The 27,794-nt window shown below is 43.9% G+C and overlaps 1 long non-coding RNA gene across 1 annotated transcript in view; it reads right to left on the bottom strand.

Moving 5' to 3' along the window:
* Nucleotides 1-16,953, bottom strand: part of LOC105717435 (uncharacterized) — a 41,814-nt gene extending 24,861 nt beyond the window's left edge. The window contains exon 1 of the long non-coding RNA XR_001107525.3: nt 16,905-16,953. This is a non-coding gene — a long non-coding RNA (uncharacterized LOC105717435). The remainder of the gene's footprint in view (nt 1-16,904) is intronic.
* Nucleotides 16,954-27,794: the final 10,841 nt, after the last annotated feature.

The following is a 27,794-nucleotide window of genomic DNA, read 5'->3' as shown; positions in this document are numbered from 1 at the left end:
GCTTTGAGATGCTGGGCCCAGCACTCTGCAAAACACCTTTATCTTTTGCTGGTGATTCCATGTTTGGCTCTGCCAGTAAGAACACTGAAGAGAGACTGGAAGGCAGGAGAAGATACTTGCTACTTCCCACTGGCTTACTGGATTCTGTTGCCATTGCTCCAGCATTGACCCTTCATCACAACACTTCAGGGGACCCAGCAACTGCTGAGTGGTGTCCCTGGGATATCTGAGACCCAGCTATGCAGCTCTAGATTCTGTCTTCCCACTTCTTCCCTTTGTCCCTCATTCCTAGAGATGGTGATGCATACTGGAGTTGTTACCTCTGCTGAAATGCCCAGTGTAGCTTCTGTTTTCCCTATTGAGCTCCTAAATGGTGTGGGACTCTGCCAAATATAAACGAAAGAAAAAGAAAGAAAGACATTGAACCTGAATCTGATCAAATGTCTAGATCTAACCATTAATTTAAGCCATTAAGTTTTGTGGTGATTTGTTATGCTATAATAAACAACTAATACAGGTGTGATCATGGTACCATAGTTATGATATTTGATGCACAGTGAAATATTTATATAATGTCTGTGATTAGCTTCAAAATAATGGGGAAGGTGAAAGGAAAGAATGTGGTTGGGAGTGAAACAAGATGAAGCCCTGAGCAGAAAGCTGATGAAGCTGAAGGATGGGTACTGCTATGGTTTGAATTTGTCTCCCAAAATATATGCTTTGGAAACTTAATTCCCAATGCCACAGTATTGGGAGGTGGGGCCCAAGGACAGGAGATTAGGCCAAACCTTGCATGGTGAAAAGTATGCTGATCTGAATACTGTATATCAGAATCCACATTCTTTCTCCTTTTGAGAAGTGGAATGGTGTACATTTATCTTCAGGAACACTTCTTGCTCTGCCTTCTCAAGGACAGAGAGTGGCGCAGTGATCTTCCCCGCAAGATGATCTGTGGATCATGAGTTCTCTGCTCAGTGTGGAGCACAGAACTCATTCAGAGCAGCCAGGTGAGTGCAGATAACTTTTATCATACATCTAATGCTTTCATAGCATATTTGTACTTTCCTTGTCAGTCCAAAGAGAAGGGACAGAAGCAAAATAGGAGATGAAGAATTATGTTCTGTCCACCACTGAAAGGTAGTAAGCCATCTTCCCCAAGTTCTGCTGGGCCTAAAGCATAAATATATCAGGAAAAGAAACAAAAGAAATAGAAAAGCAACAGAAAGTACAAAATGTGAGGCAAAATGAATGAAATAGGACAAGGAAGAGTCATTTGATATTGATAAAAGTTGTGATCAATAATGAAGTCAGAATCCAGTTCATGAACATAAATGGACCAGAGAACATAGCATCAAAATACATTAAGCCTAAATTCTTAGATGTGTGAGGAGAAATTGACAGAAACTCAATTATAGTGAGAAACTAGCATACTCACTTCAATCCATGTAAGATCAAGAAGGCAAACTTAAAGTAATAAGGGAAACAAGCTGTATCATTAATAGCTGAATTAGCAGATATTGAACTTATGTTCTATAGAGACTATCTTTTTTGTCAAGTGTTTGGATAACACTTACAAAATTGATCATATACCAAATCACAAATAAAACCTTATTTAAAGTCAGTCAATTCTATGTAACCAAGTGTAATAAAATTAGGAACAAATAATACAAGCTTATTATTTACATGAATAAATTTGTTAAAGTCATTATTTACGGGTTTTAAAAAAACACACACACACACCATTTTAACCCAAAAAGGGGATCTTTTAGTCTCAATTTTCTTTTTGCTGTAAAATTTGTAAACTTCCCTTTCTGTTATCCTTGAAATTTTAGGAAGCCTTAGCTCACTTGGCCTTCTGATTTTCTAACACTGCCTATCCACACCCAACTGAGTGGTCATTCAGTGTTTTGACCGCCGGGTCATCATTTTGTCTTTTTTTTTTATTTATGGTTTTTTTTTTTTTTTTTTTTTTTTTGGCAATGGTGCTTGTTTTCTTCTGGGAAGCCACCCTCCCCACTACTCTCAATGTGTAAAGAGGTCTGGTATTAACTACACCCTGTCCCCATTGCCACATTGCCACTGGTGAGCACATAATACCAACCTCATCAATAAAGTATTGTATTCCCTGCCCACAGTGATTAGTTCAGGAACGACCACATGTCCCAATCCAGCCAATGAGACATTTGCTAGGACCACTGGGCTCAATTTCTTACTGGACTTGAACTTGGGAACATGTTAAGTCTGGAATAGTGGCTGCCATCTACCTGGCTATCATAAGAGGAGTTCCTATGCAAGTTCTTAAGAATGGAGCCAGCATAGGCTCCTGTGCCATGTCCCATGGCATCATTTGAACTCCTAAATCAAGCCAGACCTGAAATAAGACATGCCTCTAGACTTCAATAAATTCCCTTTTGGTTTAATCCAGGTTGAAAGGAGTTGTCACTTGTAACAAGGAAACTCCTAGCCACACTAGTATGTTTTCTTTCCATTTTGAGCCTGTCCCTTTAAGCCTGATGTCTTTAGACAAAATTCTCTTTTTAATACGTACTCAGTTATTTGGGTTTGAATGATCCAAATTGCATTTTTCTTGGAACTTCCCATCCCTTTCTTGAGCAGTCTTTCCCTCTAGAGTGTCATGCTATGGATCATTTGTATCATTCACCAAATATATCTATCATTCCTGTCATTTTTTGGGATGTTTAAAATCTTTCTCATTCTAAGTCAATGCTTTCTGACTGTGGATTGACTCAAATAGATTCCTTTGCGGCTACTGTTTCTCTGAGAGAGAGAGAGGGACAGACAGACAGAAGACAGACACCAACAGAAAGGCCAGGATGCAAATGGTTGTCAAGCCTACCCTGAGGCAGAAATCCTGCCAGGTATATATCTGTTCACATCTTATCTTCAGTAACCCCATGAAATCAATTTTAAAATGCCCATCTTAGACATGAAGGCAGCAAGTCACTTCCCCAAATTACCACAAAGGGAGAAGAAGCCAGAGGTCAAAAGTAGGTCTGCCTGATCTCAAAGCCTTTCATTATTCCTGTGTCACCAAACTGCCTGCTCAAGGCCATTGTTTCTTCAGGAGCAGACCCTGGGACACCCCCTGGATAAAATTTGGGAAGCAGCCCATGTCGGGAGGTGGAAGCTCAGGGGAAGGGTGACAAGGTTGACTTAGTTTCCCCAGAGAAGAAACAAGAATTCTGGGATCCAGATACACCCATTATATGCCTCTGGGAATGTGGCCAGGTTGTCCTGTCCTGCCTCCATAAGTGTCAGGCTGAGAAGGCACCAAGCCTTCTGGCTGGCACCTTACAGAAACACTGAAGAGACCAGGGAGGAGGCATCACATGCGACCTCTGGCCCTATGTCTTCACATCCCAGAAGGCCCTCCCCAGTCCTGACCATGGAAGAAACTGCCCACTCTGGATGGATGTCACTACCATGCCCCCTGCTCCCTCCCAGCGAGTTGGAGCCATTGGCAGGGCATCCATCCCCAGCTGCAAGACAGAGCCCACCTTCGGGCCACTGGCCCCAAACCCAAAGTCCGACTCTTCACTGTTCTCTGTTTGAATAAGGACTCTGGGAAACACACCCAGTGTGAGACACATGTTGTGGAGAGAGGAACACTTCCTTGTGGGGCGAGGGGCTGTCTCAGGATATTTCATGTAATGACAATTGAAGTTGGAGCTTGACACATGAGGGTTTGTTCTTTTAGTCCCAAAGATGTTATTGTCAGCAAAGAGCTACTCTTCTAGAATCCCCCAGGTAGATCCCAACCCCTGCCCACCTCCCAAAAGCATGGCATCCACAACCCCACCCAAAGAACCTTATGTGATCATGCTTGCTCCGATGCCTGTAAGAAAACTACCTCCTATTGGACATCTATTAGAACAGATCATTTACATGTATTATTTTTAATGTGAACATTTTACTGCTGTCCCCATTTCACATATGAAGAAACTGAGGCTCACAGAAGTCAAGAAATCCATACCCTCTCTCTCTCTTAGCAGTTGGGCCACTGGAACTAGATATACATGTGCAGTGGGTGGTGGATGGTCCATGCCCCTTTAAATCCATTTACTCACCTGACAGGTCTTATGTGGGTATTTGTCTACCCCACTAGACAGAAGCACCTCTAAGAGCTGGATCCAATTCCAATTCCAAGAGTGCAGAATAATAGACATTGAAGACTAGGGAGGGTGGGAGAATGTCGGGGTGAGGTATGAGAAATTACTTAATGAGTGCAATGCACACTTTTCAGGTGATGGTTACACAAAAAGTCCAGACTTCACCACTGTGCGATATATACATGTATCAAAACTGCACTTGCACACCATAAATTTATAAAATTATATATGTATGTATTTATGTGTATGTATATATGTATTTTTTTTTCTGAGACAGAGTCTTGCTCTGTCACCAGGCTAGAGTGCAATGTGTAATCTTGGCTCACTGCAACCTCTGCCTCCTAGGTTCAAGGGGTTCTCATGCCTCAGCCTCCCAAGAAACTGGGATTACAGGCACCCCCCACAACACCTGGCTAATTCTATGTGTGTATGTGTGTATTTTTAGTAGAGACAGGGTTGCCATGTTGTCCAGGCTGACTCGAACTTCCGGCCTCAAGTGAGCCACCCACCTCTACCTCCCAAAGTATTGGGATTACACGCATGAGCCACTGCACCTGGCCAAATATGTATTTTTAAACAAACTGGGTCTGACCCCATCACCCATGTGTCCCCCATTCTCCACATGGTGCTTTGAGTAGATGCCTAGGAACATATTCCATAGCTGTGGCTGCCCAGGATCCCTTGAGGGGCTTTTCATTTGGGGACATTCCCTCTTGATGGATTCTGCCTCCCTGAGTATATTTTAACCCAATCCTCTGGCTCCCTTGCAGTTAGCAGGCAGGCATGTGACCTGGATCTGCCATTCAGACACTGCCCTGAGAGTCCCTGATTCTCATAAGGGAACAGACGTGGGACATCTCTTTTGTGATCCGGCTTTCAGGGTGGCTGTAGTTACAAGGTCAACTTCCAGTGACAGAAGAGACCATGGTTACGGCGACGTCGGTTCCTGACACCCAGTTCAAGGGCAACTACTGCAGCAGCAACAATGTCCCCATAGACCCAATTCCATGGCGTGGTCCTGAGACTTCCTCCTGGAAACCTCACCTCAAGTCTGTTTCTCCTGCCCTTCCAATGACTCTCTGTAATCTGATACACTTTAACAAATCCCTTTTCAGCTAAAACTAGCCAAAATGGATTCCAATATTCGCAACTCAGTAAATGTTTGGCAAATAAACATTTTTAAATCACTTCTCTCCCTGGAGTCTGGAGAGGAAGCCCCAATACACCGCACACTTAACCTCTTCTTTTCTCTCCACCTCCTGATTACCGCCCCCCTCCAGGTCCCTCAGGCAGCCTCCATCAATGCAAGCAGGATGCAGCCCAAGGCACTGTGGTAACTGGACCTGTGCCTGGCACGTGGCAGATCCAAGTACACATTTATTGATAGCTGTATATTTCTCAACTCTCTTGTACCCCCAAATGCCCTGAGCTGCTTTTGGAAATTCTCATCTATTTAATTATTTTCATGTCTCAGGCACTGGCCAGAGGGCTTTACAACTATTAGTCCATCTAATCTTCACAGCACCTCATAAGGTCATCTCATCAGCATCTTGCAGCTGAGGGACTGAGGTTTGGAGACATGAGGCAGCTTGTCCATGCCCACAGCCAGGAAGTAACAGGGCAGGGTTTGAACCCAGGACTATTTGGCTCCAAATCTGAACATCCTGACGACTTCCCTCTGCTGCATAAAAGGAGGTAGGCTTCTGGCCACAGGATGTCCAGGCACTGGCAGGGGGCAATAGTCAATCCCCATAAGCCCTAATGGAGATTTGGGGATTAACAGGCAGGCTGGAGCTGCCAATGCTCTGCTTCACAACAGGAAGACTTAAAGCTATTATGCTTTTCTGTTTTAAAAACAAATGTTGAGGACTTTCTGGCCACCTGTGACTATTGTCTAAGGCCACACAATGGTTTGGATATTCTCCACTGCAGAGGGCTTTCCCAGACTCACCAGGATGTGAGCAACAGCAGTCTTCTTTTTTGAAGGGTCTTTGTTGTGGACTGAATGTCTGCATCCCCCGCAAATCCATAGGTCGAAATCCTAGTCCCCAGTGTGATGCTATTAGAAAGTGGGGCCTTTGGAGATACTTAGGTCGTGGGTGGAGTCCTCATGAATGGGATTAGTGCCCATATAAAAGAGATCCCAGTGAGCTCTCTTGACATCTTTCTGCCATCTTTCTTGAGCTGGGTTCAAGTGAGGCGGGTGGACCACTTGAGGCCAGAAGATACATACCACAAGAAGAGGGCGCCTGCAGCTGGAAAAGGGCTCTCCCCAGCCCCCACCATGCTGGCACCCTGATCTCAGAGTCCCAGTCTTCTGAACTGTGGGAAATCAACCTCTGTCATTTATTAGCCACCCAGTTTAGTGCACTGTGTTACAGCAGCCCAGATTAACTAAGACAGTCCTCCTCTCCAGGACTTCTCCCACCCCTTCCTCAGCTTCCAGGGAGGGACTACCAGCAGGAAGCTGGAACTTTCTACAACAAAGGTATGGAGTACATGCTGTCAGGAAGATCTCATCTGCTCTGACCGAGTGATGGTCCTGGAAGACTGGAGGAGGCAGGAGAGGCAAACTCAGGTGGGCTGCTGATGTTCCTCCTCACTACACATAGCACTCACCAACCACCTGTGTGGGGACTCCGACAAGGAACTGTCTGAGGAGGGGCAGAAACTGCTCAAGGACCGTTAGTGTGAACCCTGACCCTGCCCTGGAGATACACAAATGAAGTGTTGGGAATGCATAACTTCTGCAGCAAGGTTAGGACTCATCTGGGTGTGGACATTCAACTCAGAGGTTGTAAAGTGAAGTCCAGTAGACTGAATCCAATCCCTGTAGTTTTTTTCAGCTTGTAAAGTGCTTACAAAAATATATTATCTAATTATTTTCCAGCATTTTAATTGAGAGATTTCACAGTGTAGTGAGCCATGGGACTTGAAGAGTACAAGGCCCTTTAAGAGTAGAAAGACTATTTAGTCAAATGAAGTATACATATACACCATTTTCAGAAATTCCTTCCTGGATATAGATCCTAGAGAAATTATCAAGCAGATCTATAAAGAGAGTGTGAGGCTTTCCATTTTGGGACTGTTTGAAGGGGGAAAGCGGGAAGAGGAGATTTAGAGGCAAGCTAGGCCTCCCTCACTAGGAGATGGATAAATGTGGTGGATACAGCAATTAGGAGCAACAGCCTAGAGGCACATACAGTAACCTGGATAGATCATTACAAACATAATGCTGAGAGAAAAAAATTGAATTAGGTCTTTAGCACTATACAATGTATACAAATGAAAATACATGACATAAAATCATGTCAGTTTCATAAAATCATAAAAATTAAAGGAAGTCTATCAAGCACATCAGATGCAGGCAAAGGAACCCAAAGAGGGATAAGAGGTAATAGAAAAATTCATCCACATATCACTGCATGGACCACTGATGTGAAGGTCAGAAACAAAAAGAGGCTTAAATCAATTCTGAGTTTCCTGAGACTGACCCAGAAAAGCCTGGAGCCCCATAACTTAGAGATCAGGGGAGAGGGGTCAAAGGAATAAGAGATAAAAGCCCTAACATTTTTCTCCATGCGAGGCCAACAGTGGACCCAGATTCCGTGGGCCAAGCTGTCAAGGACTTTGACTAGGCCCTTTTGTCAAAGGATCTTTAGGGTATTGCTTTACCAGCCAGAAACCTCTATGGCCAGTGCTGCCCTTGCCCAAGTTTTTCTTGGGCCTCTGGGCTTATTCCACCCACTCAGTCTGGCAGGCTGCACCCAGCTCACACTACCAGCCTGGATCCCATGCTTTCCAAGGGCAAGCTAGGCATAGAGTGGTGAGGGGTGCATACACAAGCAAACAGAGGGTCTGGCCACTGTGTACAGCCAGGCATGCTGGCTGCAGCAGGGCAGGCAACTCCAGGCACCAGCATGCATGCTGGCTCCCTGCAAGGCTGTGGCTGGACCAGACATATCACAAGCAGCTTCCACTGTGGACACTGGGAAACATGGTGGCACCCAGAAGCTTGGAGATGCCAGGAAGCACAGAGCCTCTAACAGGGTGTCACAGCCCTGACTCAGAGAGCTCCTAGGTCTGGACTCCCCAGAGAGCTGCAGTTCTTCTCTCCTCCTCATTGCCCACAATGTGGTGAGTGGGGAGGGCACATTGCAGCCCTGTTTGTGCTACATCTCTTTCAGTCCCGCCATTTGGCAGGTTCCAACTTCTTGTCCCACATCCAGGAAGAATGAGGTACACAGACAACTGGAGGATGAACAAGGTGAAGAGGTGCTTTATTGAATGATAGGACAGCTCTCAGGAGACCTGAAGTAGGTAGCTCCTTTTTGCAGGCAGTTTGTCCCAACAAGTGCAGCTCTCAGTGGAGAGGAGATCTGGAGTGGGTAGCTCCTATCTGCAGGCAGATTGTCCCATCAAGTCTGAAGCCCTCAGCAGAGGGGAGACCCAGAGTGGGTAGCTCCTGTCTGCAGGCAGGTTGTCCTGATGTCTCTGAAGCCCTCAGCAGAGGGGAGACCTGGAATGGGTATCTCCTATCCACAGGCAGGTCATCCTATCATCTGCCCAAGTCAGGCTGAGTCCGGGGTTTTTATGGGCTTCAGAGGGGAGCAAGTGTGTGCTGATTGGTCCATGGGTGGCCATGGGTGAACCTGGAAAAAGCACTGTAAGTTCTCACTCTGGTTAGTGGAACTGGCAGCCCAGCCCCCATGCTTCAGGTCACACCTCACTTGAAGGTGGGGCTTCACCAAGTACCTGCCCCTTTCCACTCAAGAGGCTGTCTGCCTCCTGATGCCATCAACCTGCCATCCACAGTGCCCACAGCACCCAGGTTGTTCGCGCCTAGGGGCACCTGCAGGCCCGTGCCTCACTGTCCTCAGTATCACCACCACCCCCAGCCTCCTTCCCATGCTCGTCATTACCCAAAGTCCAGAGAGGGTGAGGCAGTAGGGAGCTGGCATGTCAGCGCTGCCCCAAACATGTGCACACCAAGCCAGGTTGCAACAGCACGTGGGCTATGCCTCAACTTTGCTCTAAAATCAGAGCAGGCGAAAGAAGCAGGCACTTCTGAGCCTGCAGGGGCAGGGGAGTTTCCTGGGCCCCCAAGAGTGAAAGAATCACCAGATCTACAGCTGCAGCTGTGCCTGCAAGGGCGGGGCTCCCATTCTTCCAATTTGTAAGGGGGTGGGGCTTCTGCCTGCTCCCAGCTCCCACTGGCTCCATGGAGCACACAGCCCCAACTACACCTCCCCTGCTGCAGCTGGCATCATAGTGGCCACTCCAGGTGAGCTGCTGCTACCATCACCTTCATTCATTCATTCCTACATATAGGACTCACCTCTCAGCTTTCTGGGGTGGGTTTAATGACTAAATACATGTAAAGCCCCTGTAACCATCCCTGGCACAAAATAAACACTCAACAAACTCAACTGTAACTCAGCAAACATCCACCACTGAGCCAGGCTATGGGGGCCCCACAAAGAATAATTTGTGATCTCTGCCCTCAAAAACTCACAGCCTAGTGGGAAGTCGGCAAAGTGAGCAGGCCTTGGAGGTAGCATGAGGCAATGGATGGAGGGTGAGTCTGGGCATGGAGAGTACATTCAGGAACACCCAGAGTGGCTTGCAGAGTCAACTAGGCTTGTTGGAGCAGGGACACCTGAGCTGAGACCCCACAAAAGGTCTGAGAGATTCTGTCACAACTTGTTGGCAGGCTTTGGGCTGAGTTTTGGTTTACTAATCAATGATAGAAGAGTGAGCTCTATTTGGGGAGTTCACTAAATTTAAGGGTTCCATGAATATGCCTAAGGAGTGACTATAATATCCACAGAGGACAAGCAAGGCTGAAGGCCCCCAGCCCAGCCCCAATTTACCTTTTGTAATGAGCATAGAAATATGCAGCCCAGACTTCAGGGAAAGGCTTTGGTGCTCCTGCTGCTGGAAGCACCCCTTCAGTATCCACCTCAACTGCAGAGAGCCACCACTAGAGGTCACACCCTTCCCAGGGTGGCCTCCATCCAGTGACTGACCAAAGAGGTAGGGAAGATAAAGGCCTGGCCATCTTGGTCCATTCAGACAATGCTGACGGGCCAGTGCTAACTGCAGAGCTCCCCTTGGGGCTGGCCTGGGACGATCCTGGGCCTGCTTCCCAGCTTGATTTCTTTCTCTGCCCAATTCTGCTTCCTCCTCCTCCCTTCCACAGGTCTTCATCCCACAGACACTCGTTGATAGACACCCTGCACACTAACCTTCGTCTCAGAGCCTACTTCCAAGAGAACCCAACTCAAAACATTATTTTATATACTAAGATTTGCTTAGAAAATGGCAAAAACCAAAATATCAATGTTATTTGTTATGGGATAGTTATTAATTATTAGTCTGCTGCCAAAAACCAACAAACTTCAAAACAGACAGACTCAATTCCCCTCTGGCCAGAACATTCAATGAGAGTAACCAAAGAGTCATTCATCAAACACCACTGACCGTTGGAGCGAGGCTTCAAAACGCTGAGTTGAGTACATGCGGGTCTGGATGTTACATAACAGTTTCAGTGTTATTTTCTATAATAGGCTCTCTTGGGCATTTCCTAGGGATTTTGTTTATTAATTATCCTCACAATAACCAGGATTATTGATTTATGTGTGCAGAGTTAGGCTTTTTCCTGTTTAGTTTTGTTTTCTCTACATTCGTATCCTACTGGAATCCTGTTTCCTTACAATGTCAGGTTTACACAAAAAACTAAACAGGTTCACAACCACCTGGATCCAAAGCAGGATTTGGTTGTGAAAAAGAAAAGAAAAGGAACAACTCAAGGAGGTGAGGGAGAAATAGTTCAGTTGATCTTTAAACATCGCAGATGTTGGGGACACTGACCTCCTGCACAGGGGGAAATCTGCATATAACTTTTGACTCCCCAAAAACTGAACTACTAATAGCCTGCTATTGACTAGAGGGCTTACCAACAACATAAACAACCAATTAACACATTTTGTGTGTTACATGTATTAGATATGCATTGTTACAATAAAGTAAGCGAGAGAAATGAAAATGTGATTCAGAAAATCATAAGAGAAAGTATATTTACTGTCCATTAAGTGGAAGAGAATCATCATAAAGGTCTTTATCCTCATTGTCTTCATATCAAGTAGGTTGCAGAGGAGGAGAAAGAGTAGAGGTTGATCTTTCTGTCTTAGGGGTGACAGAGGCAGAAGAATTGACGTATAAGTAGGCCTGCACAATTCAACCCCATGTTGTTCAAGGGTCAGCTGTAATAACAGCAATTCTCATTAGTTGAGCACTTACTAAATGCCAGGCACTAGATCCCAGAGCTAGTAAGTGGCAGCACCAACACTTGAACCCACATCTTTCTGACTCCAAAGCCCAGAGCATAATTCCCCTACCACCTGTGCCAGTCAAGTTGTTCTAGAAAACTCTGGAAGCAGAAGTCAAGTTCAAGCTACTATTAGCACAAGGGGTAAGGTAAGATATACTCTGGGGGCCCTAGAAAAACAGGCCAGTGGAAACCAGCTGTGGTCAGAGTATGGCCTTATGATGAATCATCTTTTGGGGAGACCCTGAGGCCTTCCATGAAGTGTGAGAGCCAACTGTCTGGGGAACCCCATGCCAGAGGGTGTCTTCAGCAGGCCTGCATGCAGGTGTCTCAGAGTTCAGGTCAGGCCCTGAGTGCTCTGACCCCATCTACTCTCCATCACAATTTTGCCCCCAAAAGGAGGAGCAGCTCTGCCTTGAAGCCCATCCCCAAGTCAGGCCACCCTGCTCCTCACAGCACTAGGTTTGCCATAGCAGCCATTTAAGGCAGCTTAGATGCTTCTTTCACAAAAGAAGGGGTCCTTCACAAGGACAGAGGGAAATTGGAGGGCAGAGGAAAGGCAGGGAGGGGAGATTCCTGGAGGGTATGGCATTTGCCTTGCTTCTTTCCGCAGAGGGTAGAGGGATTTCAATCAGTTCAAAGAAGTGGGGAGCTTGGAAGTTTAGAGCAAGATTTCCAAGGCACTTATGCCTCCACACACAGAGAACATGACAACATTTGCAGGGCACATTGAGTACAGTGGAGGTAATTTGAGAGCATCTACAGGAAACTGGGTGAAAAAACTATATTACTTTTTTTACATTATATAATTTTGATAAGAAAAATAAGTACAAAGTAATAGGGAGAGTATTAAAAATTGAATATGTATAAAACTTCCCAATAAAATCTTTTCAAAAAATGTAATGAAAAAGTTGAGCTTTCTTCCATGGACATTTTTTTGTGTGTGTCAGGCTTTATGAGTGCAATGGCGATATGCAATTCTTGACCGGGGCTTTTTAATGATGATCTCTTCAAATTCTCCAAAGTCACTATCAACAGGAAACTTTTGTTCACACAAGTACATGATACAAAATGTCCGACTATTTTATAACCAGTCAAAAATGTGCAACACTTGAAATTTTATTAAAAGAATCTAACAGCTCTTCCTTTTCTTTCTTTGACAAATGTAATATTGAAATTTCTTATGATAAAGTGAATAGATTGTGAATACAATAAATGTTTTATATCAAGTATTTCAAAATAATGAAGAAGTTCTAATTTGCGTAATGTGTATGTATTGCTAGAGCTCTCTCCCTATAGCTAGCAAGGATGCCACTAGAAGGGAACATCATCTGCAAATAGGTTAAAGTTGCCAATTAATAAAAAGATGGAGGTTTGGAGCCTTCTTCTAGAGCTGCTCCATGCTAGAGACCACCCAACTTCCCTCTTACCCGCTTCATTGGACTAGATACTGTGCTTTCAGTCCCACCTGGTAAGGTGATCAATCATCCCAGTTAGCCTTGATCTGATAGGTTTCCAGGGATATTATTCTTTAAATGCTAACACTGGGAAAATCCCAAGCAAACCAAACTGTGTTGGCCATTGTATTAGACCATTTTCATGGGGTTGATAAAGACATAGCTGAGACTGGGAAGAAGAAGTTTCGTGAACTCACAGTTCCACATGGCTGGGGAGGCCTCACAATCATGGCAGAAAGTGAAAGGCACTTCTTACACGGCCATGGCAAGAGAGAATCAGAGAACTTGTGCAGTGAAACTCCCCTTTATAAAACCATCAGCTCTCGTGAGACTTATTCACTATCAGGAGAACATTAAAGGAAAGACCCACCCCATGATTCAATTGCCTCCCACCAGGTCCCTCCTATGACAGGTGGAAATTGTGGGAGCTACAATTCAAGATGAGATTTGGGTGGGGACTCAGCCAAGCCGTATCAGTCATCCTACAGGAAAATCTGAAGGCTGTAAGAATCAGTTCCTCACTGCACACCTGTAACCCACTCAGTGTACACCTGTAGCCCATTTATTGCACACCTGTGACCTATTCACAGCACACACCTATTGGAAAGTTCTAAATTAGAGCAATGTTTCTCAACTTCCATGTGAACATAAATAACCAGAGGACCTTGTTAAAAGTGAAGATTCTGAACCAGTAAGTCTGGGATGGGGCCCAAGAGTTCACATTTCAAACAAGCTCCCAGGTGATGTAGATGACACTGGTCTGTGGATCACACTTTGAGTTACAAGGGCTTGGATACAGCACTGAGGAGACCAAGGACAACATCCATCACTGTGAGAGAAGGTTTGCAGTCAACAGCCTCAGAGTAACCAGGAAAAGAGCAGAAAACAGTCACTGAAGCCCATCTTCATCATTTGAAAATTATCCATCCCCAACACTCCGCAGATTAGAAAAGTTTCTTTCTGCATAGGGCAAGCGTTGCCTATGGTGACAAATTTCCTATTGTGCCTCCAGACCAGTCTAGTCAAGATCAGTTGACATCAGCTGGTCCCTGGCATAGGTCATTTCATAGAGGTTCAGGCAGTGGTAAACTCAGCAGGCAAGGTCTCTGACCTCATGGTATTTCCAATAATTCATCAGGCAAAACAATGTGCCTGTATGTTCAGTCACCCTCTCATTTATTCTTTTATTTACCAAATAGTGTCTGAGGACCTACTATGCGCCAGGTAATAGGGAAGAACACCAAGCATGATCCCAGTAGTTCTGTTTTTGGTAATACTAAATGCTAGATGCCTGGAATGACTCTCCTATTGAAAACAACTTTAGGTGATGGGGAAGAAGGCAGCAAACCACACTGCCGTGTGTGTACCTATGCAACAAACTTACATGTTCTTCACAAAATAATAAAAGTTCTTCTTAAATGTAAGATAAGCTGGCAAGAAAGTAAATAATGCCCAAGACCAAAAAAAAAATGCAGCAAAGGTAGAAACCAGAAAGATAACGGGAGAAAAGCAGCTGATGTTTTCCCAGAGGACATTTACTGAACCCTGTGAAACAGTGGTTTGGTATTCCCAGGATCCTAGCACTCAAGGAAGTGCTAACAAAGCCCACGATCTTCCCAAGGTGGAAAGTCTAATAAGAGTTTCTCCCATGGAATTGCTGAGACTTCCAAAGGGTTTGCTCTCAGGTTTAGGACTAAGGAGAAATATCAAGAACCCCTTCTTCATGAGGACTACAAAGAAAATTGATTCTCTTAAAACTAAACACTAAGTGGAAAATGGAAAAAGTAACTACTAAAAATCTAGAACAATTAGCCACTTCTTTTATATATATATATAAATATATTTTTATTGCATTTTAGGTTTTGGGGTACATGTGAAGAACATGTAAGATTGTTGCATAGGTACACACACGGCAGTGTGGTTTGCTGCCTTCTTCCCCATCACCTATATCTGGCATTTCTCCCCATGTTATCCCTCCCCAACTCCCCATCCCCCACTGTCCCTCCCCTAGTTCACCCCCACAGACCCCAGTGTATGATGCTCTCCTCCCTGTGTCCATGTGTTCTCATTGTTCAACAGCCACCTATAAGTGGGAACATGCGGTGTTTGATTTTCTGTTCTTGTGTCAGTTTGCTGAGAATGATGGTTTCCAGGTTCATCCATGTCCCTACAAAGGACACGAACTCATCATTTTTTATGACTGCATAATATTCCATGGTGTATATGTGCCACATTTTCCCTGTCCAGTCTATCATCGATGGGCATTTGGGTTGGTTCCAAGTCTTTGCTATTGTAAACAGTGCTGCAATGAACATTTGTATGCATGTGTCCTTATAACAGAACGATTTATAATCCTTTGGGTATATATCCAGTAATGGGAGCTGGGTCAAATGGAATTTCTATTTCTAGGTCCTTGAGGAATCGCCACACTGTCTTCCACAATAGTTGAACTAATTTACACTCCCATCAATAGTGTAAGTGTTCCTATTTCTCCACACCCTCTCCAGCATCTGTCGTCTCCAGATTTTTTAATGATCACCATTCTAACTGGCATGAGATGGTATCTCAATGTAGTTTTGAATTGCATTTCTCTAATGACCAGTGATAATGAGCATTTTTTCATATGTTTGTTGGCCTCATATATGTATTCTTTTGTAAAGTATCTGTTCATATCCTTTGCCCACTAGTTTGTAAGCCTATTTCCTACTTCTGGGTTGTTCAAGACCCCACAAGCCAAGAATTTAATTTGGAGTAGTTGCTGCCACATAGTGCCCCCAGGGGCCTGGCAGAAGCAAAAGATAAATACTCTTTGGAAGAACCCTCTACAATCCTAGCTCTCACAAATTTCCATAAGCAGAAATTGAAGGAAAGTGGGCTACTTGCAGTACAAAACTAATCAAAACACACAAGGAAACAAGGCATCATAACAAAGGAGCAACAGAAACAATTGACTATAGAACAGACCTGCAAAGGACACAGGTAATAGACTTATTGAATAAATTATAAAATAATTATGTGTATCACTTTTTATAAAATAAAAAATACATTTTAAAATGCATGCAGGGAACAAGAAAAGAAATAGTAAAGAATAACTAAGCAACATTGAAAAAGTAAAAGATAACTTCTAGGAATGAAAAACATCATAACTAAAATTAAATATTGGATGAGCATACTTAAGTACAGACTAGATACAGCTAAAGAGAGAAATGATAAACTGAAAGATAATTACAAGGAAATTATCTAGAATTGAGCAGAAAAAGGCAAAGAAAAAGAAAAATGAAGCGTTTTTTTTTAATGATGGATAAAGTAATATGGTCTAACATATGTCTAATTAGAATTCTAGAAAAAAAAAAGTATAAGAGAATGAGGCAGAGGCAATATTTGAAAAACTAATAGCTGAGAACTTCAGAACTAATTAAAGATATCAACCCACAGATTCAAAATACCAGTGAATATAAACATTAAATTAAAAGTTCACATTTAGTCCCATCATAGTAAAACTGCAAATTCTGATGTCGAAAACAAGATTTTTAAAACAACCAAAGAGAAAATATTATTCTAGGAAAACTACTAGAATAATGGCTGATTCTCATCAGCAGTCATGGAAACTATGAAAAAAATAGAATGGTATTTTCAACATATTAAAAAAATAAATAAATATTGCCCTCAATTCTACACACAGAGAAGATGTATTGAAAGAACAAAGGTAAGAAAAAGACATTTTCAGATATCCAAAAATTGGAAGTTTACCTCTATGAGAGCTCACTGAAAGTTATACTCCAGGGTAGAAAAATAAATAAAATAAAAATAAATCTCAGAAAGAAAGTATAAAGTGGAAGAATAAATAAAGTGGTATATGGGTAAATCTAATCAAACATTAACTGCAATAAATTATTTAAAAAGTAATATGTCAAGAGTATATTATATATTATATGAAAAGTAATATATTTTTAAATATAGAATTAAAAGGCATGAAAAAGGACTTACACTTCTGCTCTTGAAGCTTTATACTGCTACAGGATTTGCTCTACCACTGTAAACAATTCAAAACAAAAAAAGTTAGTAAAGAATTGTTGGCTGGATATGGTGGTTCATGCCTGTAATCCTAGCACTTTGAAAGGCCAAGTGATTTGGTTTGACTGTGTCCTCATTTAAAATCTCATCTTGAATTGTAATCCCCATAATATCCATGTGTCAAGGGTGGGACCAGGTGGAGGTAACTGGATCATGGGGATGGTTTCCCCAATGCTATTCTTGTGATAGTGAGTGAATCTCACAAGATCTGATGGCTTTATAAGCATCTGGCATTTCGCCTGCTTGCACTCACTCTGTCCTGCTTCCCCGTGAAGAAGGTGCCTTCTTCTCCTTTGCCTTCCACCATGATTGTAAGTTTCCTGAGGCCTCCCCAGCAATGTGGAACTGTGAACCTCTTTCCTTTATTGCCCAGTCTTGGATATTTCTCCCTGGCAGTGTGAGAACAGACTAACATACCAAGGCAGGCAGATTGCTTGAGCCCGGGAGTTCAAGACCAACCTGGACAACAAAGCAAAACTCCATCTCTACAAAAAATCAGCCAGGCATGGTGGCAGGCACCTGTAGTCCCAGCTAGTCAGGAGGCTGAAGGGGGAAGATCATTTGGGCCCAGGAGGTTTGAGGCTACAGTGAGGCTGCACTTTTACCTTTTTTGTTCACATTACTGCTTTCCAGCCTGGGTGACAGAGTGAGACCCTGTCTCAAAAAAAAAAAAAAGTTTGCAGACATTTGACAATAGAAAGCTAGGACTGTGTTCTCTGAAGGAAGGGAAACAAATAGGATGAGGCTTATGAATGCCCTGGCTAACTTTTCAAATTGCAGTTTGGGGAGGGGCAATGCAAACGGAGCCCACTGGTCTCATTGAGTTGAACAGACAATATCAAAGTTTAGGGAAACCAATAAGACTAAAATTTGTGAGGCAAATTATCAGAAAAAAGGGAGATGCACAGAGAGACATGCAGAGAGCTTCAGAGGAGTCCCGTTGAATCTTTAGATGAATATAGATCTATATGCATGGGGCAAAATTCCACAAGGTCAGAAAGACTCACTGGAAAGCAATAGACTAAACAATTTCAGGAGCCCACAGAGAGAGGGGAATAGCTTGTGCTCCCACCATCCAGAGTGTCAACACCTCATAATACACAGGACATTGGATAGAGTTCTTAGAAGGTTCATAATTTAGTAGTAACAGTAAATTAGCTTTTCTTTTGACCCATCACAACAAATCTCAAAAATAATCCTGGAGTGGATCTGAAGAATCCCACGTAACTTAACTTTGTGATAGAACAAAGTCTAATGCTCTATAAAAAATAGAATAACTATAGCATTCAACAACAAAATACAGCATTCAACAACAGAGAAAACATAATATCCATATGTCACTTTGCTGCCTTTTAGCTCTAAATGCAAGCTTTGTGATACTGGAGCTGGACTCTAAACGTCCGGACTCTGTAAACGTATCTCCTTTGCCAATTGGTACTATGTTCAATTTTATCTTTAAAGGGTACTGGGGTGGGGAAATGTGTCACTGCATGGCTATTGCTCAGAAAGAATCTTCTCTTCCTTATTCTGATGTGTTTTATCTCCACAGCTATGAATGGTGTTTAGGAGATCTAGTGGAGCTCATTCTCCAACAAGTTCACCAGAAACCCAACCAGAGTGTGGAGTGGCTGATGATAAAGTCTCTCCTTTATCCCCTTTAAAATCAGTTTCTGAAGACCAGCACTGCCCTACTGGCACCCCAGTTTATTGGCCACTTGACAAGCAGATTCTATAGACTAGCTATGGCCCACCTGAACCCTCCAATGAGTTTTTTAGCCATCCAGTGAACTGCTGATATGAAAAGCTTTGGTCTATGTCCTCTGGCAGGTTTCTTTTCCAATGGCAAGCTGAGTGTTCTCATGACAGCCACACCATCTCCAACAGGGTCTGAATCTAAGACCTAGAGGAGGGGATATGAGGAGGGATGCCACTTCCAAGTTTTCAATTCCTTCTAGATATGCTTTCCCCTCAGCTGCAGAAAGCAGGGCTTTCTGCATTTGTTATTTCTATATTCCTCAGAGCACTTTTACCTTTTTTGTAGTAACTAATCACATTTTCTAGCAAATAGTTTTTTTTGTTTGTTTTTTTGTTTTGAGACGGAGTCTTGCTCTGTCGCCAGGCTGGGGTGCAGTGGTACAATCTGTGCTCACTGCAGCTTCCACCTCCCTGGTTCAAGCAATTCTCTTGCCTCAGCCTTTTGAATAGCTGAGAATACAGGTGCACATCACCATGCCCAGCTAATTTTTGTATTTTTAGTAGAGATGTGGTTTCACCATGTTGGCCAGGATGGTCTCAATCTCTTGAACTCATGATCCACCCACCTCAGCTTCCCAAAGTGTTGGGATTACAGGCATAAGCCACCGCTCCCAGCTGATAATAGTTCATTATATTAACTTGTCCCTATTCAAATTACTAATGTGGTTTCTTTCTTTACCTGGCCCTTAACTGATACATCTAGCATCCAATCAAAAATTACCAGGCATGGGGGGAAAAGCAGGTATATATGACTCATAATCAGTAAGAAAAAACTAATTAATAAAACCCAGAAGTGACAGAGCTGATAGAATTACTCATCAAAGACTTTAAAACATTATAAATACTCAAAGATGTAAAGGAGAACATGAACACAATGAGGATAAAATGGGAAATAAAAAACAAAAAGACCCAAAGACCATATAGAGATGAAAATTACAAACTAAAATGAAAAGTACACTGAGTGAGATTAACAGCAGATTAGACATTACAGAGGAAAAGATTAGTCAACTTGAAAGCAAAGCCTTAGACACTATTCAAATTTAGCACAAAGAGGAAAAAGGATGGAAAAAATGAACAGAGCCTCAGCCACCAGTGAAACAATGTCAGGATATCTAACATAGGTAATTAGAGTCTCAGCTGGAGGAGTGGGTAGGGACAGAAAAAAAGTCTCTGAAAAAAAATGGGTAAAACTTTTCTAAATTTATTTTATTTTTGAGGCAGAATCTCACTCTGCAGTGCAGTAACCCTGTCCAGGCTCACTGCAACCTCCACCTCCCACATTCAAGCGATTATCCCATCCCAGTCTCCTGAGTAGCTGAAACTACAGGTGCCTGCCACCATGCCGAGGTATTTTTTGTTGTTGTTGTTATTGTTGCATTTTCAGTAGAGATGGGGTTTCACCATGTTGGCCAGGCTGGTCTTGAACTCTTGACCTCAAGTGATCAGCCCACCTCAGTCTCCCAAATTGCTGGGATTGCAGGCATGAACCACAATGCCTAGCCAACTTTTCTACATTTGAAGAAAACTATAAAATGAAAAAACATACCAAGGCACATGATAATCAAAACTACTGAAAATTAGTGAGACAGAGAAAATCTTTCTTTTTGAAATAGCGTTTCACTCTTGTTTCCCAGGCTGGAGTGCAAGGTGCAATCTCAGCTCACTGCAATCTCCTCCTCCCAGGTTCAAGCTATTCTCCTGCCTCAGCCTCCCAAGTAGCTGGGATTACTGGCATGCTCCAACACATCTGGCTAATTTTTGTATTTTTAGTAGAGACAGGGCTTCTCCATGTTGGCCAGGTTGGTCTCAAACTCCCGACCTCAGGTGATCCACCCGCCTCAGCCTCCCAAAGTGCTGAGATACAGGCATGAGCCACTGTGCCCAGCCACAGAGAAAATCTTAAGAGCAGCCAGTAACAAAAAAATATAATGTGAAGACTAAAAAAAAAGATGAGAATTATGATAGATATCTCATCAAAAACAATACAAGTCAGAAGACATCGAAGCAAACATCTTTAAACTGCTGAAAGATAAACTATCAACTTGAAACTCTAAATCCAGGGAAAATATCTTCTTAAAAACGAAGGCAAATATAAAGATCTTCAGACAAAACCTGGGAGACTTTATCATCAGCCGCCCCACACTCAAGAAATGTTAAATAAAGTTCTTCAAGCAGAAGAAAAGTGATACCAGGTGGAAATTTGGATCTACACGAAGGAATGAAGAGCACTCAACAATAAAAAGAAACAGATCACTGAAACATTCAACGCCATGAATCTCAAGAGCCATCTAAGTGAAAGAAGCCAGACACAAAAGACTGCATAGTATATGATCGCATTTATACAAAATTTTAGAAAAGGTAAAACTAAAGTGACAGAACACAGTTCAATGGTTGCCAAGGACTGGGGATGGGAAAAGGAAGTAGCACAAGGGAATTATTTGGCTTGATTGAGATATTTTATATTTTGAGTGTGGCAGTGATACATTTGTCAAACTATACATTTGTCAAAAACTCATCAAACAGTACACTTCAAATGAATGAATGTTATTGTGTGCAGATGATGTCTCCCAAAAACTGATTATTTAGGGAAAAAATTTTTTAAACCACAAATAATGCATTTGTTTTAAAAATTCACCACAGTTGGTCACAATGGCTCATGCCTGTAATCCTGGCTCATTAGGGAGTTGAGGCAGGAGGACTGCTTAAGGCTAGTTCAAGATCAGCCTGGGCAACATAGTAAGACCTTGTCTGTTTAAAAAATAAAAAAGTTTAAAAGAAGGGAATGTAATTAAAATATTTCAAGGTTCCCAATAAAAGGATAAAGATATGGATTAACTTTAGACATGGATAAACTGAGAAAGGAATCTGTAGCGTCTCAGGTTGCCTACTAAAGGAACAGAAGCAGATATATAATTTTATAATTAGTGGAGGGGAGAAAATATAATGGAAAAGAAATACTGAATGAAAATGAGGGATGAAAAAGCATACAATGGGTGAGAAAAGTTGGAAGCAAAAATAAGATGGCAAATATAAATGCAAATACATCAGTAATTGCAAGATGTGTGTAAACTGAAAGAATAAGAAACCACACGAATTCTAACCAAAGGAAGCTGATGTCACTATATTGACATTAGACAAAATAGATTTTGAGGCAAACATGTACTATGGTCAGCAGGAACACTTTATAATGATGAAAGGTTCAGTTCACAAGAAATATACAGCAACTTTGGATTTGCATGCACCTAAAATTACAGCCTCAACATCATAGGTGTGGCAGGGATACATGGAGAAATGGATAAACCCACAGTCATGGTATGAAATCTTTAACACATTTTCTCAATAATCAAAGGAATAAACAGATTTTTTAAGACAGGAGAGACAGATATTCAGTCAATATGTTAAACGTTACTGGGTGGACATGTCTAGTCCTCTATACCCAATCACTACAGAAGACACATTCTTTTCAATCACTGTCCCCCGGCTTTAGCTGGGACATTGAGGCTCTAGGAAGATTACGCTTGGTTCAGCAAGATGCAGTGAAACAAGATCTCAGTTTGAGTCTCCTCTTACCTGAATCACTGATTTCTCACTTTTTCTGGAAAACTCTAAATGCCTCCTGCAACCCTTAGTACAAATATCCCTGTCCCTGAAGCCACACCCAGCTACTCAAATCCAGCCCAAGGCCAGCGTGACATTGCTGAAGGCTGAGGTGTTATGAGGAAGGAAGAAGGCAGGAAGCAATTCTGGACAAAGGCATTGTTGCCTACAGCCCAGCCGCTAGGGTTTGCCTGGGGAGGATGTCTCCAGCCTTTGGGTGTGGTTGGCTGGCTGTTCATAGACCCACTCAAGGAAGCTGGAAGATCCTAGCTTAAGAAAACTCTAGATCCGCCATCACTACATACCTTAAACAGTGGGCTCTCTGGGTCTTAGGAGAAAAACGTTCTGAATTCCCCACGCTAAAAGTCCTTTGTGAATAGAAAGGGAGCGCCACAAATACAGATGCCTCAAAGGGGCAGAAAGGCCAAGTTCATTCGACCCAGAGGTGGTAGCTGGCAGCTGGCTTGGGCCACCCCATGAGGCCATTTTTCCAGGGAGTTAGATGATCTTGGGAATGTAGCCAGAAAATGACAAGTTAACTCAGCCAACGTCTCCCTGAGGATTGCTCATCCAGCAGTGCCTGGAACCTGCAGGAATCTTCCTGTTGGTGAGCCAGCATATCCCTCCACTTCGTGGTCATTCTGTGGTCATTTCTGGCTGTCCCTCACTTCTCTCCCCTAGTTAGCCGTTGGCTCTAGGCCTTGGCTAATAAGGAGGTGACACTGTCTGCTGTGCATTTTATTCAAGTGTAATTTCGTGCATTGGTAGCAGCTCAAATTAGGAGAGCTCACAAAAACAATGCATTCATTCAACAGACATTCGTTAAGTGTCTATCATATTCCTGGCACCTTGCTAGGCACTGTGGGCAAAATGATGTTGATGATGATGATGACTATGTGATGATGATGGCTAGCATTTATTGAGCACTCACTATGTGCCAAGCACCATTCTTATGCCTTTAAACACATTACCTTACGCAGTCTTCAGAGTAGACCTCTGAGGCGGACTCAGAAAGGCTCAGAAAGGTTAAGTGCTGTGCCTAATGTCACACAGCAATTGGTAGAGATAATACTGGAATCAGAGCCATGGTTTTCGTCACAGTGGTTCCCAAGATGAGTAAGACCCGATTCAATCAGAAGCCATCGGCAGGAGGCACCTGCAAGGAGCAGAAGGTACAACTACAGGCAGGCAGTGTAGACAGATGTTTCTAGGGAGTGCTCTAAAGCTCTGTGACACTTGGGAATTGTCCCATATGTCCCCTGCTCGGGAAGGCTATAGGTTTCCAGACCAGCCAGATCCCTAACTTGGACGTTAGTCTCCCAGCTGCACCCACACGCAGACACAAAGCCCACCCTGCTGATGGCTGCACCTTGACTCACTGGTGGGCCCAAACCCTGGCTACTTGCCTATGAGGACTTGACTCCAACCTGCTTTCCAGCGCTCAGGAAGCAGAAGCCTGTGTTTTCTCACTGGGTGTGTGAAGGTGCTTCCCCCACATCTTTTCCTTCTCAAGAAGGAAAGGCATTCCTGCAGGGAGAAATCCTTCCCAGCAAGTGCTTTTCCTGGGTAGGGGATGATTCAGGAAGGGCAGGTTTGTTCCTGCACAATACCCTCTAGGATGATAGGAAGTGGGTGCCCCAGAATCCCAGGGTAGTGTGGCTGGAAGGCCAGCGTCTGTTACTGGCAAGGAGAGGAACAAGGGTGAGCAGGTGGGAACACACAAACAGAGGAAGTCTATAATGAAAAGAAATGACAGGACACAGTCCCAGACCCATGCGGTGAGAGGGGCCCTGAGTCTGCAGAGAAGAACAGGAAGTTACTCCTTAGGACCTAAGTCATCAAGACACAACACACAGAAGCGGTGGGGGTGAGGCCTGTCCTGCTGACGTGGGGGCTCTGATCACCGTTTCCTGGCTAGAAAGAGGTGCCTCGGCTTCAGCAGGGACAATCGCTGTAGAGGTGTGACTAACAGGAGGGGGAAGTGTGCTTCCTAAACTGTAAAATTCTGTACACGTGTTTGTTGGCTGTTATTCTCCTTCAGAGTGTTAGCCTTGGAAACTGTAACAAGTGGCAAGGCAGGTGATGGCATCGTGACAAGGAAACAGGAGAGCCAGTGCTGGTCTGTAGAGTTGGAGTTGTTGACTGCAGGGGAAGGATGTGGACTCTTGGAACAAAACTCAGCTCGGCCTCCTCTAACTCATATAAAACAGCCTGCAGCGGGTCTCATTCAGATTCCTTAGAGGACTTGCCCACTCCCAAGTGAAGGCCTTGGACAAGACAGCTCTTTTATCAGAGAGGGAGCACCTGTTTTATTTATCCTTTTATCCATTCAACCGCTGTTTATTGGACACCTATTGTGTGCTAGGTCTTGTAATAAAAAGTATGCTTACAACTGTGGTAAACACTGTAAAAGAGATATACAAGGTGCTGTAAGGGTCTATAATCCAGACATGCAAGGTATATAGTCTGCTATATAAGGGCCTATCATCAGGATAACTGAACAAGTCTTGTAAAACCAAGGAAGTGTTGATAACGAAGCTGAGATCCAAAGAGCAGGGAGACATCAACTGGGTAAAGAGAAGACCAGGAACAACCCAGGTATAAGGAACAGTCCATGCAAAGACCCTGCAGTACGATAGAGAAAGATTGGTATCAGTTAGCTTTCATTGTGTACCAAGTCACTCCAAAACTTAGTGCCTTAAAACAACATCCCTTATTTATTTATTTATTTATTTATTTATTTATTTATTTATTATTTTTGAAACAGAGTCACACACTGTTGCCCAGGCTGGAGTGCAGCGGTGTGATCTCAGCTCACTGCAGCCTCCACCTCCCTGGTTCAAGGGACTCTTCTGCCTCAGCCTCTCAGTGGGATTACGGATGTGCACCACCACGCACAGCTAGTTTTTGTATTTTTAGTAGAGACAGGGTTTCACTATGTTGGCCAGGCTGGTCTCAAACTCCTGACCTCAGGTGATCCACCCCTGTCAACCTCCCAAAGTGCTGGGATTATAGGTGTGAGCCACCATGCCTGGCCTCATCCATTTTTTAACCCACGATGTTGTAGGTCAGAAATTTGCCTGGCCTCAGTCAGATGGCTCCAACCCTCTGGGTCAGGTCATGGCTGATCTTGGCTGGGGTCTCACTCATGCATCTTCCTCAGTTACTAAGTCAGTGAGGAACTGGGGCTCCTTGTTTCTTTATCTTGTAGGCTTTTCTTCTTCAGCAAGCTACTCTGGGCTTCCTGCACATGGCAGTTGAAGGATTTGAAGAGAGCAAGAAAGAACAAGCTCCAAAGCTCAAGTACTTTTCACATCTCTGCACTTGCTACTGCTGCATTGACCAGAGTAAGGCATGTGGCTGAACCCAGAGTGAGTGTGGGAAGACACTGCCAAACAGTGCGGGTACAAGGAGGCGTGAACAAACTGGAGGCTGGAACTGCAACAGTCTATCACCATGTGTTCATGGAATTGCCAGAAAGCACGAAGGCTGGAGAGTGAAGAGCAGAGGGAACCACAGTACTAGATGAAGCTTGGGGTGTCAGGGGCTGGGATGTGCAGGCTTCAAACAGTGCTAAGAGAGTCTGGTCATTATCCTGAAAGCAGGTGAGCCCTCTGGTTTCTCAATCTGTCCTGTGGGCATGGAACAAATCCCTTGAAGGCTGAACTGCCCTTGGTGAACTCGCAAGCTTTCTAGGCTTGAGGAGTGGAGGGCAGGATCTGGTACATGGTCTGCCCCCACACACCCCTGCCCAAAGGCTGTGCAGCCATCAATGCCCCAGGCCTTCCCCACTCTGTGCCTTTGCACTGCTTCTCCCTCGGCTTTTCCATAGAACCAGCTCCTACATTCCCAGGACTCAATTCAGGGAGTTGCGTTGATCCTCTTCCTTAGGGAAAACCTCCCTGATTTCTCTAAGCTCAAAGACAGGTAGAATGAGACTATGAGGCCTAGAAAACCAATATGTGGATCATTACAGTGGCCTTGTGGTTTCCAGGACAAAGTTGGTATGGGGCCCAGCCCCGCGCGTGGCGGCAGAATACTTCACCCAGGCTCTCCCCATCTTTTTGCCTTTTTGCCTTCCACTAGACTATGTTTCTTGAAGGAATGCCCGTAATTTCAGTACTTGCACATACTTGAATGAATAAATGAATGAATGAATGAATGAATGAATCCATTACTAAACAGGGTTTTCCTCTGAAAGCCCCAGCCAGCCTTATTAAAGTCTTCTGTCATGGCAGTTGAAGGTTGTTGTCCTCTCCAGCAAGGCCAGGATCTCCAGCGTCTCCAACTTCCAACCTGAAGCCACCCACCCAGAGGAGAGAAGCCTGTGGCTCAGGGACAGTCCACTGCCGGGTAGTCAGAGGTGAAGACAAGTGCCACAACATCACTTTCTGTAACAGGGAAAGGATCAACCAGCTGTGCCCATTGGAGCAGGCCTTCCCTGGGTGCTGGAACAGCCAGCTAGGGGTACTGAGTGAGGCAATGATGCCATGAAGCCAACTGATGAATCAGCTTCCTCACCGCAGCCTGGAGAAGCAGCTCCTATGGATCAGAGGCTGAGAAGAGCCCAAGGACCAGCCCACCAGTCCCGACAGAGGTTTTTCCAAGTCAGCTTCCTACTCTTTTTTTTTTTTTTTTTTTTTTTTGAGACGGAGTTTCGCTTTTGTTACCCAGGCTGGAGTGCCATGGCGCAATCTCGGCTCACCGCAACCTCCGCCTCCTGGGTTCAGGCAATTCTCCTGCCTCAGCCTCCTGAGTAGCTGGGATTACAGGCACGCGCCACCATGCCCAGCTAATTTTTTGTATTTTTAGTAGAGACGGGGTTTCACCATGTTGACCAGGATGGTCTCGATCTCTTGACCTTGTGATCCACCCGTCTCGGTTTCCCAAAGCGCTGGGATTACAGGCTTGAGCCACCGCGAGCTTCCTACTCTTAAAGAATAATGGTGTAAATTACCCTGTCGCTCTTGTGCAGACAAGAAACTGAATCTCGGAGATCAGCTTTGGACTTAACAACCACCTTAACAGTTATGGCCATCCAGATAAAAGACTACATTTCCCAGTTTCCATTGCAGTTAAGTATGGCCATGTGACCAGGCTCTAGCCAATTAGACATGAGTGAAAGTGATGTCTATATGAGATTGTGCTCATGCATGACAGAGGTGTGCCCTACTTTCCTGTTTTTCTCCGTCCTGCTGCCTGGCAAGCCATCTAGGACCATACAACTATGGGCATCACCTTAGAAAGATGGAGCTGCACAGCATGGAAAGAGCCAAGACCCCTGGTATCTGGGTGTATGACCTGGGAGCCACCATACCAGACCTGAACAGTTTATGCCTTTTAAGTGAGAATGAAAGAAAATAGACTATCTAGCCACTTCATACCCATTAGGATGGCTAACTTTCCAAAAAAGAAAGAAAATAGCAAGTATTGGTGAGCATGTGGAAAAAA

The sequence above is a fragment of the Aotus nancymaae genome, unplaced genomic scaffold, assembly GCF_030222135.1.
Source record: "Aotus nancymaae isolate 86718 unplaced genomic scaffold, 86718_ANA_hifiasm-v0.15.2.pri h1tg000059l, whole genome shotgun sequence".
Lineage (NCBI taxonomy): Eukaryota > Metazoa > Chordata > Mammalia > Primates > Aotidae > Aotus > Aotus nancymaae.
The sequence above is the reverse complement of the archived record's forward strand: the minus strand, read 5'-3'. Positions and strand labels throughout refer to the sequence as shown.